General features: G+C 43.1%; 1 long non-coding RNA gene across 1 annotated transcript; it reads left to right on the plus strand.

The window, feature by feature from the left end:
* Nucleotides 1-3,966: 3,966 nt before the first annotated feature.
* LOC130367025 (uncharacterized) lies at nt 3,967-6,698 on the plus strand. Its single transcript, XR_008892043.1, has 3 exons — nt 3,967-4,065; nt 5,696-5,840; nt 6,133-6,698. It is a non-coding gene; the product is annotated as an uncharacterized LOC130367025 (long non-coding RNA).
* Nucleotides 6,699-19,269: the final 12,571 nt, after the last annotated feature.

Genomic DNA, 19,269 nt, shown 5'->3' on the forward strand with positions numbered 1-19,269 from the left:
TCTGCCTTTTACTGTACCTGTTTTGTTTGCCATGTCTTGTTTCTGCATTTGACTTATCTATTACCGCCCTTGTTCATATTGCCCGGTCTGTATATAGTTGGGTCTCTCTCTTCCTTATTGTTGACTGGGAGGCACTTGTCCGTAGTTTCTAGTAAATGTACTCTCTTATCTGCACCCCCCCCTTCTCTACCTATTCCTTCCTTTTTCTCCTTGCCTCTCATACTCCATTTCCATCCTTCTTATTTTCCTTCCTCTTTTCTCTTACTCTACTTTCCCTATCCCCTTCCCTTTTCTAGTCTCTTACTTCTTCTTGACTTTAAGAGTTCATTACTTTTTTTATTTGCATTGTGTGCACCTTTTTGATTGTTTTAGATCAGTTAGCATTGTGGCCTGCGTGCCACCCCACCAATGTAATTACTGCATACTAAGTCACCTATATCTTGACTTCTGCATTATTTCCTGTCTTTGTCATCTACAATGTTAAACATATAAAACTCACTAAAAATAAAATTGAAAAGAAAAAAAAAAAGAAATTGTCCAAAAACTCACAAGTTTAATGGATGCAAAACTTGTGAAGCTGCTATCAAATAAGTCCTATGTTAACCTTTTAAGGACGCCGGGCATATGCATACGGCCTGCATCCCGAGTCCTTAAGGATGTGGGGCGTATGCATACACCCGTGGGAATTCCGGTCCCCGCCACTAGCCGGTTGGGGACCGGGATGCCTGCTGAAATCATTCAGCAGGCATCTCGGTACATCGCCGAGGGGGTCCTGAGACACCCCCCCCCCCATACCCCCCCCCCCCCCCCCCCCCCATGTCGGCGATCGCAGAAAAAAGTCAATTCAGACATGCGATTTTCTGCTATTCTGGGCTCATTGGGTCTCTGGTGACCCGATCACCCGGAAAATAGGGATGATCGGAGCTGTCAGTGACAGCCCCGATCATCCTGAGGGCTAGGAGCAGGGTCGCAGTGCTGCGATCTCCTCCTATCCCCTGCCATTGGTCTGAACTGATTCTGCCCACCCCTGGATGTCGAGGGGAACGTGGGGAGAAGAAGGAGGCTGGTACCTGGAGGAGAAGATGCCTGGGGACCCCCGATCGTTGCTGGAGACTGCTGGATCCTGGCTCAGGTTGGGAAACTACAGTGGGGGGGGGGAATGAAAGTGAAAGTAAAGTGATCTTTACTCTGGCAACCACTAAGAAGGCCAAACTGCAACTCCCAGCATGCCCAGACAGCCAAACGCTGTCTGGGCATGCTGGGAGTTGTAGTTTTGCAACATCTGGAGGGTCACAGTTTGGAGACCACTGTTACAGTGGTGCCCAAACGATAGCCCTCCAGATATTGCCAAACTACAACTCTCAGCATGCCTAGACTGCCAAGGCATGCTGGGAGTTGTAGTTCTGTAACATCTGTCCCTTCAGATTTACCAATTTTTCATTAAATTTTTGAAAATTGCTGCTCTATTTTGAAGCCCTCAAATTTTTTCAAAAAGCAAAAATATGTCCATTTTATGATGCCAACATAAAGTGGACATATTGTATTTGTGAATATAAATAAAATTTATTGGGAATATCCATTTTCCTTACAAGCAGAGAGCTTCAAAGTTGGAAAAATTAAAATTTTCTGTTCTTTACAACCTATAAAGTGTTTTGAAACTTACTGTACGTAATAATTTGGAACAGTGCATTGTAAGTTTTTATGTTTAAAGAAAACTGTTAATAGGAGGTTTGTTCAATAAAAATTGAATTTTCCTCTTAATAGTTGATAACATGAGAATTATGCTGACTGTTATTGACATCAATTATTTAGGTAAATGAGAAAAATATCATTTGCATAATAATTTGGAACAGGGTTTTAGAGTGATCAAAACATTTTCATTTTGGCCTCCATGAATAGAGGAACTCAATAATTAATTTTTTCCAGCAACGGATGAGGTTTTGTGGAAAGGGTATTAACCCCTTAAGGACCAGTTTTTTTTTTCTTTTTTTGCACTTTTGTTTTTTGCTCCTTGCCTCTAAAAAATCATAACTCTCTCAATTTTGCACCTAAAAATCCATATGATTGCTTATTTTTTGCGCCACCAATTCTACTTTGTAATGACGTCAGTCATTTTGCCCCATAATCTACTGTGAAACGGAAAAAAAATCATTGTGAGACAAAATTGCAAAAACAAACGCCGTTTTGTAACTTTTGGGGGCTTCCATTTCTACGTAGTAAATTTTTCTGTAAAAATTACACCTTATCTTTATTCTGTAGGTCCATACGATTAAAATGATACCCTACTTATATAGGTTTGATTTTGTCAGACTTCTGGAAAAAATCATAACTTCATGCAGGAAAATTAATATGTATAAAATTGTCATCTTCTGATCCCTATAACTTTTTTATTTTTCATTGTATGTGGTGGTATGAGCGCTCATTTTTTGCGCCGTGATCTGAAGTTTTTAACGGTACAATTTTTTGCATTGATAGGACTTATTGATAGCTTTTTATTCATTTTTTCAAGATATAAAAAGTGACCCGAAATGCACTATTTTGGAATTTGGAATTTTTTTGTGCGTACGCCATTGACCGTGCAGTTTAATTAACAACATATTTTTATAATTCGGACATTTCCGCACGCGGCGATATCATATATGTTTATTTTTATTTACACTGTGGTTTTTTTTTTTTTTATGGGAAAAGGGGGGTGATTCAAACTTTTATTAGGGGAGGGGTTAAATGATCTTTATTCACTTTTTTTTTTCACTTTTTTTTTGCAGTGTTATAGCTCCCATAGGGACCTCTTCTTATAGGAAACCAGTGATCGATGATTCTGCCACTTGACTGCTGGATCTCAGTCACTGAGCAGTCATTCGGCGATCGGACAGCGAGGAGGCAGGTAGGGACCCTCCGGCTGTCCTGTAAGCTGTTCGGGATGCCGCGATTTTACCGCGGCTATCCCGAACAGCCCACTGAGCTAACCGGCACTTTTTACTTTAACTTTTAGCCGCGTGGCTCAGCTTTGAGCGCGCTGCTATAGGGTTAATAGCGCGCGGCACCGCGATCAGTGCCGCGCGCTATTAGCGGCGGCTCCCGGCTTCCCTATGATGCCAGGCCCGCCCTGATATGATGCGGGGTCACCATGGGACCCCGCGTTATATCACCGGGACGGGACCAAGGACGTACTCATACGTCCTTGGTCCTTAAAAGGTTAAATGTCAAAATATTTTTGGATGTCCACCCAGAATCGTGGCATGACAGGCTCTCTGGAAGTTGAGGGGCATAGTGACAGCAGATAGACCGGGAGCAGAAACAGTGTTATCTACCAAGTGAGCTCAGAAACAAGTTTATTTACCACATTCTCACTTATATTCTAGATGACATTATAGGTCCATGTTGGACCCATGATGATGGTATTTGTGAGGTGATATTGGCTGGCTGGACAAGGATTTGCAAATGCATGGCGGGAGATAGTGGGAGACATACTTTAATTCCTACCACCCCACTCCTGGACAGGATTAATATGTATCAGTTCCCCTTGACAAATCTATTGCATGAGGTCTGGGAGTGTTCCCACACAGCAACGTATTGGAAGATGATAACAGATAATATTGAGGCCAAATAGAAGGTGAAAGCTCCTAATATACCTGAGGCTGTTTTACTTTACCAGCTATGCCCTTTAGGGGATGCAATCACTTAAAGGGGTACTCCGGTGGTTAATTTTTTTTGACTATATGGCATCTTCTTTGTAAGTTTAGTTTTTTTGCAATATACATGTGTTATATGTTTTGGCAGCATGTGTGTGTTTTTCTTACCTGTTTGTTGGGCAGGAAGTTCTGTAGTTCAGAGGGTTTTCTTTTACTGTTGTCCACACTTCTGAGTCTGTTGTGGACAAGATGTCACAGCTTTTTTTTTCTCTGTCTGCATGAGAGGAATAAGCCACGCCCCCTCATCTCATCCAGCTGAGTACACAGCTCCTCCCCTCCCCCTGCTCTGTATTCTAAGGACGCAGGTCTGCACAGGAGAACAGGAAAAGAAACACAGAGAAGATAAGTGTTATCTGAAGGGGAGGATGAGAAGGTGCACGGACTGGGGATGCATGGACTGCAGGGGAATAAATCTCATACTGGGAATGATCTCTATGGCGGAGATTTATCAAAACCTGTGCAGAGGAAAACTTGCCCAGTTGTCCATAGCAACCAATCAGATCACTTCTTTCATTTTTCACAGGCCTTCATAAAAATGAAAGCAGCAAGATGATTGGTTGCTATGGGCAACTGGGCAAGTTTTCCTCTGCACTGGTTTTGATCAATCTCCCCCTACATGTGAAGGGGGAGGGGGGACTCCTGAATGACACATGCTGGGAGTTGCAGTGAGTTGTGTGTGTGTGTGTGTGTATGCTAGTGTTTACAAACCAGTGTGCCTCCAGCTGTTGCAAAACTACAACTCCCAGCATGCCCTTACAGACCTTGGCTATGCTGGGAGTTGTAGACTTGCAACAGCTGGAGGTACACTGGTTGGGAAACACTGTTCTAGCCTGTTCAGCATACACATCATGTTACACCAGTGTTTCCCAACCAGTGTACCTCCAGCTGTTGCAAAACTACAACTCCTAGCATGCCCAAAAGCTGTCAGGGCATGCTGGGAGTTGTAGTTTTGCAACACCTGGAGGCACCCTGGTTGGGAAACACTGGTGTATGCCCTACAGAGGTGTGGTGAACTACAACCCCCAGGAGACTACAGAGGCAGCATGCTGGTGTTATACCACAGACTGAAGACTCCTGAATGACACATGCTGGGAGTTGTAGTCACTTTTGTGCGTGTATGACAGTGTATCCCAACCAAGGCTGATTATATTAGTGTGCTGTGTATAAGGGGGCTGACCCCAGATAATAGTAGGGTGGGTAAAGGGCGGAACAAACAAACAAACAAAAAAAAGGAGCCGCCCCAAACCAGCAAGGCATGTGGCATGCTGGGATTTGTAGTTTTCAGCACAGCAAGAAACAGGAAATAGAAGCAAAGAAAGGAAAATAAAGTGGGGGATAAAAAGATAACAAAGAACGGAAATAGAGTAGGCTAAACAACAAGAATAGAAATGAAACAAAACAAATAGGGTAAGTAAAAAATGGAAAAACACGTTGACCACCGGAGTACCCCTTTAAGCACCTCCAGAGATTGTCCATATAGTCTTTCATGTTGCCCTCAGGAACATTTTTGATCGTTTGCTGGATGGACACACTCACACCTTGTCTATGATGATTGCTTATCTTAAAGGGCTACTCCGCCCCTAGACATCTTGAGATGTATGATCTCGGGAGTCCCGCCGCCTGGGACACACCCTGAATTCGGCTGCGGCACGGAGCGAACTTCGCTTCATGCCAGATGACTGGCAATGCAGGACAGAGGCTCGTGACGGCACGGCCGCTCATGATGTCACACCCACGCCCCCCCCCCCCCAATGCAAGTCTATGGGAGGGGACGTGACAGTGGCGTGACTGATACTAGGGTCTTGGAGCATAGTAATTCAGATTTGTGTAAATTTTGGTTTTAGGCTTTGAATTATGTTTAAAAACTTCTAATAAAACATGTTGTAAAAAGTATATATATTTTTGAATGTCCATAGAGAATAAGACAATTGAACCACTTACCCCTGGTCTTTAGAACTTGCATACAATGTGTCATTCATGTGTGGTCTCCTGCTTTCCCCCAGGACACCCTGTCTAATGCTTCCAGATGTGTGACTGGCTCTTGGCCAAAATCCTTGGATAACTTCATCTCTATTGTAAAGGGCTAAGAAACAACATGATATTGCATAGAAAACACTGACACATGCAATAGCAGCACTTGGGCAAAAGGTAGAATTCAAGCGACACCAAGGTCTTTATAGCCCTGGTTAAAATTATAAATGTAAAATAAAAAACTGAATGAAAAACTATAAACATTTATTTGGATATTAATAGATATGATGAGAGGTACAGGATGTTATAGCTTTTACATGGAATGTGTATGTTATCAAACAATAAGTATCCTAGCAAGACATAACATAATACAATATAGCTGAGAATATCATCACAATAGTCTTTGTATTGATTTAGATGCTTTAGAGACTGTTTAATGTTTGATGAATTGTGTTATTATTTATTGCAGATAACCGTCGCTTAGAGTCTTTCTTAAAAGACATAATGTCTCTTATATCTTATCAATGAATAGTCAATATTTATGTTACGTCATCATCCTCCTACAACATCTCCATATCCAGGACTATCTAAAAGCAAAGCGCACTGATCAATAGGGCAGTGTGAACGTCAATAGGTCTTCTGGGTGTATTTAGAAAAGATTTTCCCTTTTCATTAATCACAGTACTGCCTTTCCTTCTCTTTCTTTTTTTTCTCCTTTTTTTTTCTAAATAATACAAAGTGATGTCAGGTGTGACAAAAAACTGCAATTGATAAAGGCGAAAACCGAAACGCGTTTTGCGTTCCTGTATACTTTTCATGCATCAATAAAGCATTGGAAGAGCATCAGAGCCTGTGCCGGGACATTTCTTCTATTTTATCCTACATAGTCCTCGTGCGCGGTGGATTGCTCAAGTGCCGCCCGACCTTTATTTTTCTTGGACAAAAAACTAAGACTGTCCAGTTGGCTAGAATTTGGAAGCAGATGGAAACTATGCAGTGCTTTTTCAACCAACTTAATGCATCAACAAAATAAAAGATTCACAATCCCCCCTGCCCCCGAATCTCTTCTGCTGACCATATAGCAGATTCATATCACACATACCATGTCAGTAAAATTATTTGTATCAGTCCGTAAGGAAAAGAAGATATCGGCACTCATCAATTCAGCTTGCAAGTCTTCTTTATTGAAGCATACTTACATAAAGGGTACAGAAGAGAAGGGTAGTGGGGGGGATAGTGAATGGCGACCGAGCTCCTGTTTTGCATGCTTAGCGTGCTTCGTCCGGCCGGACGAAGCACGCTAAGCGTGCGAAACAGGAGCTCGGTCGCCATTCACTATCCCCCCACTACCCTTCTCTTCTGTACCCTTTATGTAAGTATGCTTCAATAAAGAAGACTTGCAAGCTGAATTGGTGAGTGCCGATATCTTCTTTTCCTTACGGACTAATCTGTATACTGACCACCACCTCCAGCAATATAGCTACACTAGCATCCATCTGCCGTCTCACACCCCAGGACACCACTAGCAGTGCCGCACCACTTCTATTGTGAAAAATTATTTGTTTGTTTTTTTGTTAGGCACAATCACGGCCCTACATTTACACCATCTGTTATTATACAATATGCATTCAGGGCAATAGGGAGACAGCAATGATGACTTTAGCCCTAAAAACTCAGGTATTGTATGTGGCATTTACAGGACTCTATATTCCATAGCAATATTTCACTTGCAACAAGTCCAATTGGATGCCATATATCAAACCATATTGCCCTCTAGAAACTCTGTATCAATGGTAATCTAGTGGGCAATATGGTCTGATAAGCACCATAATATACTGATCCACAGTATGACTCTGTATGGCAGTCCATAATATACCCACTGATGTGAACAAGACTTTACAGGTGAATACCATTGAAAGTGAGGACTATTAAAGTCAATAATAAAATATATAGTTTCTATTTTGTAAGAACAAACAACAGCTGCAGTAACCGGGAACAGTCATTAAAGAGTGAACGCCAACTGCTTCCGGCCCTGTTCACTGTGCACTGTGGGAGTACTGAACTGCAGATTAGCCTGGGGCACGTGGTATCTGCACCCAGTTGATCAGCAACTGATGGACTATTAATAAGCCATCATTCATAGGAAGTTCTAGAAGCTTGTACACCTTGTATAATCTTAATACGTATAACCTACATTTGGGGTAAAGTGACCTACTAGGGGGCACCTACCTAATGTGGGGGACCTACATACTTGGGGAAAGGACCTACCTACTACCTAATAGAGGAAAGGACATACCCAATGGGAATGGGAAAACTACCTACCGGGGTCCTACTTAAAAATGGGGGGCTACTGTACCTATTTGGGGACCTATAAAAAATGTTACAATGGACTTCAAAAGTATTGTAAGAGTATACATTTTATGAATTAAAAAAACATTGCAATACATAAAATAGGAAGAACACTGCAACTGAAAAAGGGTGCTCAAGTCATAATTTAGGGCCGTGATAACACTATGATTACAATCATTTTGGTATGGGATACTTTTAGCCTAGGGATACATAGTGTGTGATGCACAAACACCCACTATACTTTTGGGCCATCTAGCTATTGTGCAATAGGTTGTGCTATTTTGGGATCTACCTACCCCTCACTAACTGAAATACCCCTCTTTCCCATGCTACTTACCTACCCACTTTATTGTGAGGGACGCCAATTGGGGCCTTATTACTGTTTGGAACACTATAGATGGGGAAAAGTGTGGAGCCTAAGATGATTATCAGGCAGGTTGTGCAAAGTTGTGACTGGAAGAAATCATCATGGGGGTCTGGGCCAGATGGATGTTTTGTACAGTAGCAGTATTAATATTGTCAACATTATCCAAAGGAGGGCATTTTTGGGGGGATTCGCAGTGTTGGCTAAATAATGTAGATCCAGCCCTGATCTACATGTTTCTTCTTTGCTCTGCCCCCCTCTTTAACTAGCTGTCACGCCACCTCCCATAGGCTTGCATTGAGGGAGCCGTGACGTCACAATGCTCCGGCCCCGTGATCGACAGTAATCAGACCCAGAGCGAACATGCTCCGGGAAACTGAATTTAACGGGGTGCGGCTATTTGGATAGGGGATAAAATGTCTAAGCGCCAGAGTACCCCTTTAATACATTGATATAATACAGAATTAATACTGGTTCTGTACAATATATTTGGGACTGTTCACATCGCAATTTGATTGTATGCTGGTATACACTGGGATGCAGTCAAAAAGGTATTCCTATGTATACCATGATGTACCCGCAGTGTGACCATAAACTTTTATAGACCATACGTAGTCTACTTGTAACTACTTTAGGTCTGTTAAACGCTGGTATACAATTTGCTGGTCTACCACACTTGTGTTCTGCAAATAAAGTGTTTACTGCCATAAAGTAGAATAAGCAAATAATAAATGCTTACTCAGTGTGGTGGGTTAGCAATTGAGTGTCTGCGGGGGTTCATTGGATCAGGAGTGCACAGTCCCTTTAAAATTCTAATGAGTTTTATGTTTAATTCAATAAAAAAAAGTAGGCAAACATATATTTGGTTCTAATATGTTTCAAATGGAAACCCTCCCCCATCCACACTTTCTGAACAGCCTTCATTTTGCGTTTGGAGTTGACTCAATAAAATTCTAAGCTCCTTCATCCTTACGCAAGTGACACCATGGAGACTGATTCTCAGTCCTTGATGTCATGGAATATTCTGCTATTAGGACATGTACTGTGGGGGCAATAAGACTGCTAATAAGACAAGGTGACAGAGTGATTATACAGACAGTGTCTCCCACAGGAGTCAAATATGATGGATTTTAAATTGAATCAAGTCAAGTTGGTTTGATTTATTTGTTCATTAACTCTCAAAGTTGCTATTAACTCGTGTTTCCAGATGTAACTAAAATTCAAAAAAATGTTTTTTTGGTTTTTTTTTTGTCCCAAGGCCAGTTAACACATAAGTGATTGTTTTGGTACAGTTTTACCACATCATTCTGTTCTACATCTGACAGATAAAATATCTTCTTGGTCACTCTTTGCTTCCCAGAGTGATTAATGGAGACAAACATGTAGTACATCTTTTTTGACCAACCATACACATTACAACAACGTCAGCTGAACCTGCAGATTTCAGTGGCAATGGCCTTCCATCCCTATGTGTATAGGGATACCCCAACTCTCCTTCCACAGCAGATAACATAGTTGATAACACTGAAAAAAGACAAGGGTCTGTCAAGTCTAACCTATAACTCTACTGTGTTGATCCAGAGAAATGCAAAACCCTTAGACTATGTTCACATGGGGGAATGTCCACATGCGGACATTCCCCTGACAGCAGAGCACCGGCAGAACATGCCAGCGCTAGGACTGCTCGGTACTGTGTCATCTTATTGATGGCAATGCATTTTTGTGTGGAGTCCTCAGAAAGAATGTTTCCGGCGTGGAAATTCTGCTATGTGAACAGTGCAGCAAAATGTCATTGAAATCAAAGCTGCTGTAGAATCTCTGTGTGGAATTCCGAATGGAATTTCCATTGTGTGAACATAGCCTTACATGGCAGTTGTCAATTGCCCCATAATGGGATAGTTCATTTCTGACACCAAATATGGCGTTTACAATAAATCCATGGACCATTTATGTCAGGAGAAAGAAGGATTGGGAATTTTTTATTTTAACATTCCCAAAACTGAGAATATAAGCAGCTGCTAGACTCCTTAGAGATTCTCATTTTTATGGGAGAATTAATTGAAGGCATGGATTTCAACATGTGCAAAACTTTGTTTTTTGTAGATAAGTCACTTTCAGAGGAGTCTTATACCTGCTGAGATAAATATATATCTTGACAGTGGCAGCCCGCTCAGCCAATCACCGACTGAGGCAGTACACCGTTGTGGCAAGTGATTGACTAAGCGGCCTGTCACTAGCGAAGATGAACATGTCTTAAAAGGTGGGGGCCAGAGTGCTCAGCAGGAGGAGTTGGCCCCGTTCTGGAGATTGCACTGTACATTGTGCAGTGCTCCGTATTGATTAGAGGCCTTGGTGACTCTTCTCTTATACTGCCTCATGCCTAAGATTGACAGTTTCTCTCACCTAAGAACGAATACTATCAAAGATAAACAACCTAATAAACTACAGTTCAAATAATACACTACTCAATACTTAACTTTTGGAAAAATGTTATTTGCACCCACATTGCACCAATAGAGCAACCATACAAGATAGTAAATCTTGGCAGAAGAAAAAAATTAACAACAATATTTGTACAGTTTGGTATAAATAATTTAAATGCAGAAGAAAAAAATTAACAACAATATTTGTACAGTTTGGTATAAATAATTTAAATGGCTTCACCATAAAAATCTGACAATAATATGAGTAGTAATGGCTCAGGAAAGATTCCATCATTGTTTTCTCCGAGCATTAGATTTTTTTTCCGTTCTTCCAACAAATAAACAGGACTAATTAGTGGAGATGTTACTTGATGTAATAATAATGAGAACTGACAATCTCAGGGTATTTTATTGCCCTTTTACGGGAAAAATTTTTGCAGATTAACAAGATTGCACTCTTTAAGAATAAGAATCCTACTTTAGTTGGTGAAGATTGACCATGTAGCTAATGAGTTCAGAGGATTCTCTGTGGATATTGAAGTGTTTCTCTAGTGCAAATGCTAATAGCTCTTATTTGTATGTGTTCCCTCCCTGTCAATAGATTTTCAGGTTAAGTATGTGTTAATTTAGCCATACTGACAGACATTTATCAAGCAATTTAGTTAAAAAAAATGTTACTAAAAAATTTAGCAAAAATTTCGCACCTGCGACTACGTGATTTTACGTGCGACATTTTGACTGGAAAGCGAGAAAAGCAAGTTTTCCAAAACTTGACTACGAAGTAATAATTTTAAAATGGACTACGGGTAGTAGCAACAGGGTTAAAAATTGACTAAATTTACTCCAGCTCAAACATGGAGCAGAAAAAGCTACTACCAAAGTAAAAAAGGAAAAATTGCTTACGTGAAAGAAAATTATCAACAGGCTGAAACCAGTTGATAAATAAGTCACACATAAGCAAAAAAAAGTAAAGAAAAAAGTACTAAAAAAAAGAATACATAAGCGAACATTGATAAATGTCCCTCATTGTTATTTTTTCCTCAGGCAAGCATAGTCACTTGCTTTCTAACTTGATGGAAGGTGTATATAACGAGTGAATTAACACTCCAGAATGTATGGTGCTGCAATATATTTCATATTCTAGTAGTAAGTTTTCTTTGCTTTTTAAGAATTGGTACAGGGGCCAATCTTGTAGGGCTGGTGGGCAATTTGTGGTATCCCAGCACCAGAGGCTGTCCCAGGGTTTTGGACTGTCTCGGGCAGCTTGGCAGTTCAAGGTCTTGGGCCCACTAAAGTTCTGTTGTTGGAATAATTGTGTATTTATTGATATAGTAATATGAGAGTAATATATTTTCCCAAATTAAGTTAATTATTGTTCTATGTTTATATGTTTAACATGTTGTTGTGTCTCTAAGAGTTTTACCCATGAGACCCTGCAGTGAACCCCATGTGACCCTGCCTGCCAATGAGACCCCAAAAGTCTCCCCTGTGTAGTGAGGTACAGGGGAGGAGTTATTCAGTCCACTGCTGGTACGAGTCCAGGCTAGTTGACCCTGGTGTGGCTCCTGAGTAACAGCTTGGCTCAGGTGTGCTGTGGGTCGTGTGCTCTATCCTGGTCATCCTTCAAGAAAATACTCACGTGTGGGAAATTCATGCCCCTGCGGAGAAAGCTACAGTATATTGGCAGGACCTTAGCTACCAGAATTCTTTCATTCATTTACTACAAGTCTAAGATCTGCAACAGGGCTTCCAAGGGGTAATGCTGCACTCTTGCACCAAAGGCCAGCTGTCTATGCAATTTCACCTGCATCTGCTCAGTAAAGACAGTTATCCTTAACCTAATGTTGGTGTGTTTATTTGCTCATTGTGTCTGGCCCAGGAGAAGCTGCCTCCAGCCTCGGATTGTGTATAGGACAACGGTGCCCTGGCATCACAAAGTGATCAGGTACGCTTACTAACACCCCGTGGCTGCCACGAATGTGCACATAACAAGCCATGCCCAGGATATTTACATACATGACAGAAAATATCTTTATTCTGGGTGGTGTAAATGCTAGCTTAGACTCTAAATACCGTATATACTCGAGTATAAGCCGACCCGAGTATAAGCCGAGACCCCTAATTTCAACCCAAAATCCCAGGAAAAGTTATTGACTCGAGTATAAGCCTAGGGTGGGAAATACCTCATCCCCCCCTGTCATCATCCAGACCCGTCATTAACATCCTCATCATCATCCCCTTGTCATCATCCCACACATCCCCCCTTCATCATCCTCTTATCATCCCACACATCCCCCCTTCATCATCCCCTTATCATCCCACACATCCCCCCTTCATCATCCCCTTGTCATCATCCCACACATCCCCCCTTCATCATCCCCTTATCATCCCGCACATCCCCCCTTCATCATCCCCTTATCATCCCACACATCCCCCCTTCATCATCCCCTTGTCATCATCCCACACATCCCCCCTTCATCATCCCCTTATCATCCCACACCCCCCCCTTCATCATCCCCACACCCCCCCTTCATCATCCTCTTCTCATCATTCGCCCTCAGTGGTCTTCAACCTGCGGACCTCCAGAGGTTTCAAAACTACAACTCCCAGCAAGCCCGGGCAGCCATCGGCTGTCCGGGCTTGCTGGGAGTTGTAGTTTTGAAACCTCCGGAGGTCCGCAGGTTGAAGACCACTGCGGCCTTCAACATCATCCAGCCCCCTCTCACCCCCTTTAGTTCTGAGTACTCACCTCCGCTCGGCGCTGGTCCGGTCCTGCAGGGCTGTCCGGTGAGGAGGTGGTCCGGTGAGGAGGTGGTCCGGGCTGCTATCTTCACCGGGGGCGCCTCTTCTCCGCGCTTCCGGCCCGGAATAGAGGCGTTGCCTTGACAATGACGCAGAATTACGTTGGCAATGAACGCACCTCTGCGTCGTTGTCACGGCAACGTGACTATTCTGAGGCCGGGCCCGAAGCGCTTAGAAGAGGCCTCCCCGGTGAAGATAGCAGCCCGGAACACTATCCCACCGGACCACCTCCTCACCGGACAGTCCTGCAGGACCGGACCAGCGCCGAGCGGAGGTGAGTACTCAGAACTAAAGGGGGGGTGAGAGGGGGCTGGATGATGTTGAAGGCCGCAGTGGTCTTCAACCTGCGGACCTCCGGAGGTTTCAAAACTACAACTCCCAGCAAGCCCGGACAGCCGATGGCTGCCCGGGCTTGCTGGGAGTTGTAGTTTTGAAACCTCTGGAGGTCCGCAGGTTGAAGACCACTGCGGGTGGGGGAGTTCACTCGAGTATAAGCCGAGGGGGGTGTTTTCAGCACGAAAAATCGTGCTGAAAAACTCGGCCTATACTCGAGTATATACGGTAGGTACATTCCCCTATGTCTACCCACATGTCTAAGACATAGATTTGTTTAAGAGAGATTTTAGAAAAATGCTGCATTGTGTGTGGCAATTTGTTACATTTAATTTAAGTGCCACATTCATCGTAATAGGGGTAGAATTGACCATCCTAAAATGGAAAGCATCTTGTTGATTTATGTCACACTCATCTGTAATACACATCTGTCAAACATCTGTAATAAGAGCATGTATTTGCATCAAAATTAGGGATGCAAGTCCCAGCTGACTGCAGGTCTAGAAACCTGAACTGAAAGCATCATAGCATCTATGATGTTATCAGCTCAGGTCATTAGACTAAAGCAGTACATAGAGTTGTCTGCAATCTTGTGGGTAGCAGCTGTCACTCAACACATTGTGAATTAAAAATATATACATACTTATCTGGTTGCAACTGCAACTCCTATAGATATGCCCCCATACAGTCTAATTCCTAAGTGAGGTATGTGATTTTAAAATACAATGGTGGAGATTTATGGGGAAGAAATGGAGCAACTGCCCATAGCAACCAAACATATCACTTCTTTTATTTTTCAGAGGCCTTTTTAAAACAAAAAATCAAAGAAGCAATCTGATTGGTTACTATGGGTAACTGGGCAACTTTGTCAATTGATACATTTTCCTAATTATGTTTTCAGTGGATCAAGCTAGTTTTTCAATGCATTCAAAAAAGTCTTAAGACCTTTTTAGACCCTTTTGTAGGTTTCCCCTATGATTCTGCACTCAATACCCCATAATGACACAGGGAAAATTATACATCTTTCCTAATGTATTAAAGAGTAAAAATTGTTTTACTTTGCATGGTCATAAGTATTTAGACCCTTTGCTCAGTACTTAGTTGAAGCACCTTTGGTAGTGATTACAGCCTCCATTCTTCTTGAGGATGAGGCCACAAGGTTTACATGCCTGAATTTGAGGATTGTCTGCAGGTCATCTCAAGCGCTGTCAGGTTGATTGGGGACCATCGGTGGAAGCCATTTCCAGGTCTTTCCAGAGATGTTCAATTGGGTTCAAGTCAGGGCACTTGCTGAGCCACTTAATGGGGTTCTCCGGTGGTAAACAACATTTTTTAAACCCCTTCAGGACTCATTTCATTTTGTAACTTTTGGGGGCTTCCGTTTCTACGCAGCACATTTTTCGGTAAAAAAATGACACCTTATCTTTATTCTGTAGGTCCATACGGTTAAAATTATACCCTACTTATATAGGTTTGATTTTGTCGTACATGTAAAAATCATATACGTTAAAAATTAGACGTTAAAAATTCTCATCTTCTGACCCCTATAACTTTTTTATTTTTTCGTGGACGGGCCGGTATAAGGGCTCATTTTTTGCGCCGTGTTCAGAAGTTTTTCCCAGACTTTTTGATTGCTTTTTATTAATTATTTCATTATATAAAAAGGGACCAAAAATACGCTATATTGGACTTTGGAATTTTTTTTGCGCGTACACCATTGACTGTGCGGTTAAATTAATGATATATTTTTATAGTTCGGACATTTACGCACGCGGCAATATTACATATGTTTATTTTTATTTACTTTTTACTTTTTTTACTTTTTTATGGGAAAATTCTAACTTTTATTAGGGAAGGGGTTAAATGACCTTTATTAACTTTTTTTTCACTTTTTTTTGCAGTGTTATAGCTCCCCTAGGGACCTATAACACTGCACACACTGATCTTTTACCCTGATCCCTGCAAAGCCATAGCTTTGCATGGATCAGCGAGATAGGGGCTCGATTGCTCAAGCCTGTAGTTCAGGCTTGGAGCAATCAAATGTCGATCAGACGCGACGGAGCAAGGTAAGGGGGTCTCCGCTCACGTCCTAGCTGATCAGGACATCGCGATTTTATCGCGATAGTCCCGATCAGTCTGACTGAGCTGCCGGGAAGCTTTTACTTTGGTTTTGGATGCGGCGATCAACTTTGACGATCAGTGCTATTAGCCCAGGGTCCCAGCTATCATTAGCAGCCAGGACCAACCCTGTATGATGCAGGGTCACGGCGTGACCATGTATTAAATACCGGGATTGGGCGCAGGGCGTCTCCCATTACGAGCAACCAAGTTGCTCGTAAAGAAAAAAGAAAGATAGCCACGTTTTGGGGACACGTTTTGATCAAAAAGTGCGCTAAGAGCCTCAATTTTTTGACCAATGTGTGCTGCTGCAATCCTCTTTTTTTGTATACTCTGTATATGCCATGGCAGTGTGCACCCATGTATTAGGCTGTTGTGCTGGCTATCTTTCTTTTTTCTTGTATGTTCAATTCAGGGGGAAATGGCACCCTCTTTAGCTGTGCACCCCTCCCCCTTTTTCACAGGTGGAGTTTTAAATGGATCCAGCATGTCACCCAGTCAGAGGCTATATGCCCAGCAGAGGTGAGTGGATAGTTGAGCGTTAGGCTCAGAATTTGTGCTAGGGTCCCATCCTAAATGAGGCCACCTCCCCGTGGTGGATGGGGGACACGTTTTGATCAAAAAGTGCGCTAAGAGCCTAAACTTTCTGACCAATGTGTGCTGCTGCAATCCTCTTTTTTGTATACTCTGTATCTGCCATGGCAGTGTGCACCCGTGTATTAGGCTGTTGTGCTGGCTATCTTTCTTTTTTCTTGTGTGTATATATATATATATATATATATATATATATATATATATATATATAGTAGTTAGGAGTAGCCGTATTAGTCCAGTGATGCAAAAAGCTAAATCATCTGTAGTTGCAGTATCTTGTAATACCTTTTTTATTGGACTAACAAGATTTTGTAGAGACAAGCTATCAGGATTCTTCCCTTTATCAAGCTTGTCTCTACAAAATCTTGTTAGTCCAATAAAAAAGGTATTACAAGATAATGCAACTACAAATGATTTTGCTTTTTATACCGTATTTATCGGGGTATACCACGCATCAGCCTATAACACGCACCCTCATTTTACCAAGGATATTTGGGTAAAAAAAGTTTTTTACCCAAATATCCATGGTAAAATGAGGGTGCGTGTGTGCGCGTGTATACCCCGATATACCCCCAGGAAAGGCAGGGGGAGAGAGGCCGTCGCTGCTCGCTTCTCTCCCCCTGCCTTTCCTTGGGTCTAGAGCCCTGCTGCCGGCCCTTCTCTCCCCCTGGCTATCGGCGCGGCTGCCCGTTCTGTCCCCCTGACTATCGGTGCCAGTGCCCCATTGCCGGCGCCGATAGCCAGGGGGAGAGAAGCGGCGCCGACAGCCAGGGGGAGAGAAGGGGCAGCGGCACCCATTGCCGGCGCCGCTGCCCCGTTGCCTCCCCCCATCCCCGGTGGCATAATTACCTGGGTCGGGTCCGCGCTGCTGCAGGCCTCCGGCGCGCGTCCCCTGCGTCGTTGCTATGCGCTGCACGGCGCGGCGCATGACGTCAGTGCGCCGTGCCGTGCATAGCAACGACGAAGGGGACGCACGCCGGAGGCCTGAAGCAGCGCGGACCCGACCCAGGTAATTATGCCACCGGGGATGGGGGGAGGCAACGGGGCAGCGGCGCCGCCGCTTCTCTCCCCCTGGCTATCGGCGCCGGCAGTGGGGCGCCGGCACTGATAGTCAGGGGGACAGAACGGGCAGCTGCGCCGATAGCTAGGGGGAGAGAAGGGCCGGCAGCAGGGCTCTAGACCCCAGGGAAGGCAGGGGGAGAGAAGCGGGCAGCGACGTCCTCTCTCCCCCTGCCTTTCCTGGGGGTGTATCGGCGTATAACACGCACATAGACTTTAGGCTAAAAATTCGTACAATATTCGTACAATATTCGTACAATAAAATCAGCATATATTATACAAATTGGCAAATTGCATGTAGCGCTATAGGTACACGCACAGAGATCGTGCTGTGGTAGTAGGATACAATGTCTTGTAGTTTGAGCAACAATGTCTCTGTATGGCTCGTATCTTAGCCCTACTTAGATAGGTAAATACTATGTAGGGCTATGTATTAGTGTGCGCTCTGCGGCGCTGGAGATTCCTCGTGTGTGTCCCACTCTACCCTGATGGCGCAGGGATAGAGATTGGTAAGTAGGATAGTCTCTTATTTGTAATCCTCTCGATGTATGTGGCTGCGCTCTTCAGCGCTGGAGACCCCTCAAATGTGGACCACTCTACCCTGGCGGCATGGGAAAAGTCACTGCAAGTGGATTAGGGGTTTGGCACGTTGTGCCTCTTACCAGCACTGTCCTGGAGTGTGGTTGCCGGACATAGGTTTTCACTGGGGAGACATGCACTAGCAGGCGGGATGCGTGCAGTGACGGGAGCGTGCTCCGGTGTGATACTTGCAGTCCGGTGAATGGTGGTGAGGATCATCGAGTCTGCAAATACTGGGGTACAGGTGATTGTCTGGTAGGCTAGACGCATTTCGAGGTATTCCTCTACCTCTTCTTCAATAGCAATGTAAATTATATTTGTAGATTACTTCTATTTAAAAATCCTAATCCTTCCAGTACTCTACAGAAAGTTGAGTTGTCCTTTTCTGTCTGACCACAGTGTTTTCTGCTGACACTACCATAGCAAACCTCTCCTGCTCTAGACAGTCTCAGTGCTCTCTGCAGACATGGACAGAGGTATCAGCAGAGAGCACTGTGGTCAGACTGAAAAGAACTCCAGAAAGAAATACAACTTCCTGTGGATCATACAGCAGCTAAATACTGGAAGGAATATGATTTTTAAATAGAAATCATTTACAAATCTGTTTAACTTTCTGGTACCAGTTGATAAAAAAAAAAAATTACACTGGAGTACCCCTTTAAGGACATTCACTCCTGTGTTGTCTTAGCTGTGTGCTTAGGGTTGTTGTCTTGTTAAAAGGTAAATCCTGGATGCACGTTGGGAGGATGGCTGATGTCCTCTCTACAAGCAGGCATGCTATTTTACTAGAAAGCTGGCCAGGAGACCTATTAAACAGGAATCATTTTAACTGCTTCTGAAGTTCGACAAGGTTTTTGGATGCATTTTATGCTACTACATCACAGCCACGATTATGGTTAAAGGGGTACTCCGGTGAAAACCTTTTTTCTTTTAAATCAGCTGGTGGCAGAAAGTTAAACATATTTGTAAATTACTTCTAATAAAA

This window comes from Hyla sarda, chromosome 4 (genome assembly GCF_029499605.1).
Source record: "Hyla sarda isolate aHylSar1 chromosome 4, aHylSar1.hap1, whole genome shotgun sequence".
NCBI lineage: Eukaryota > Metazoa > Chordata > Amphibia > Anura > Hylidae > Hyla > Hyla sarda.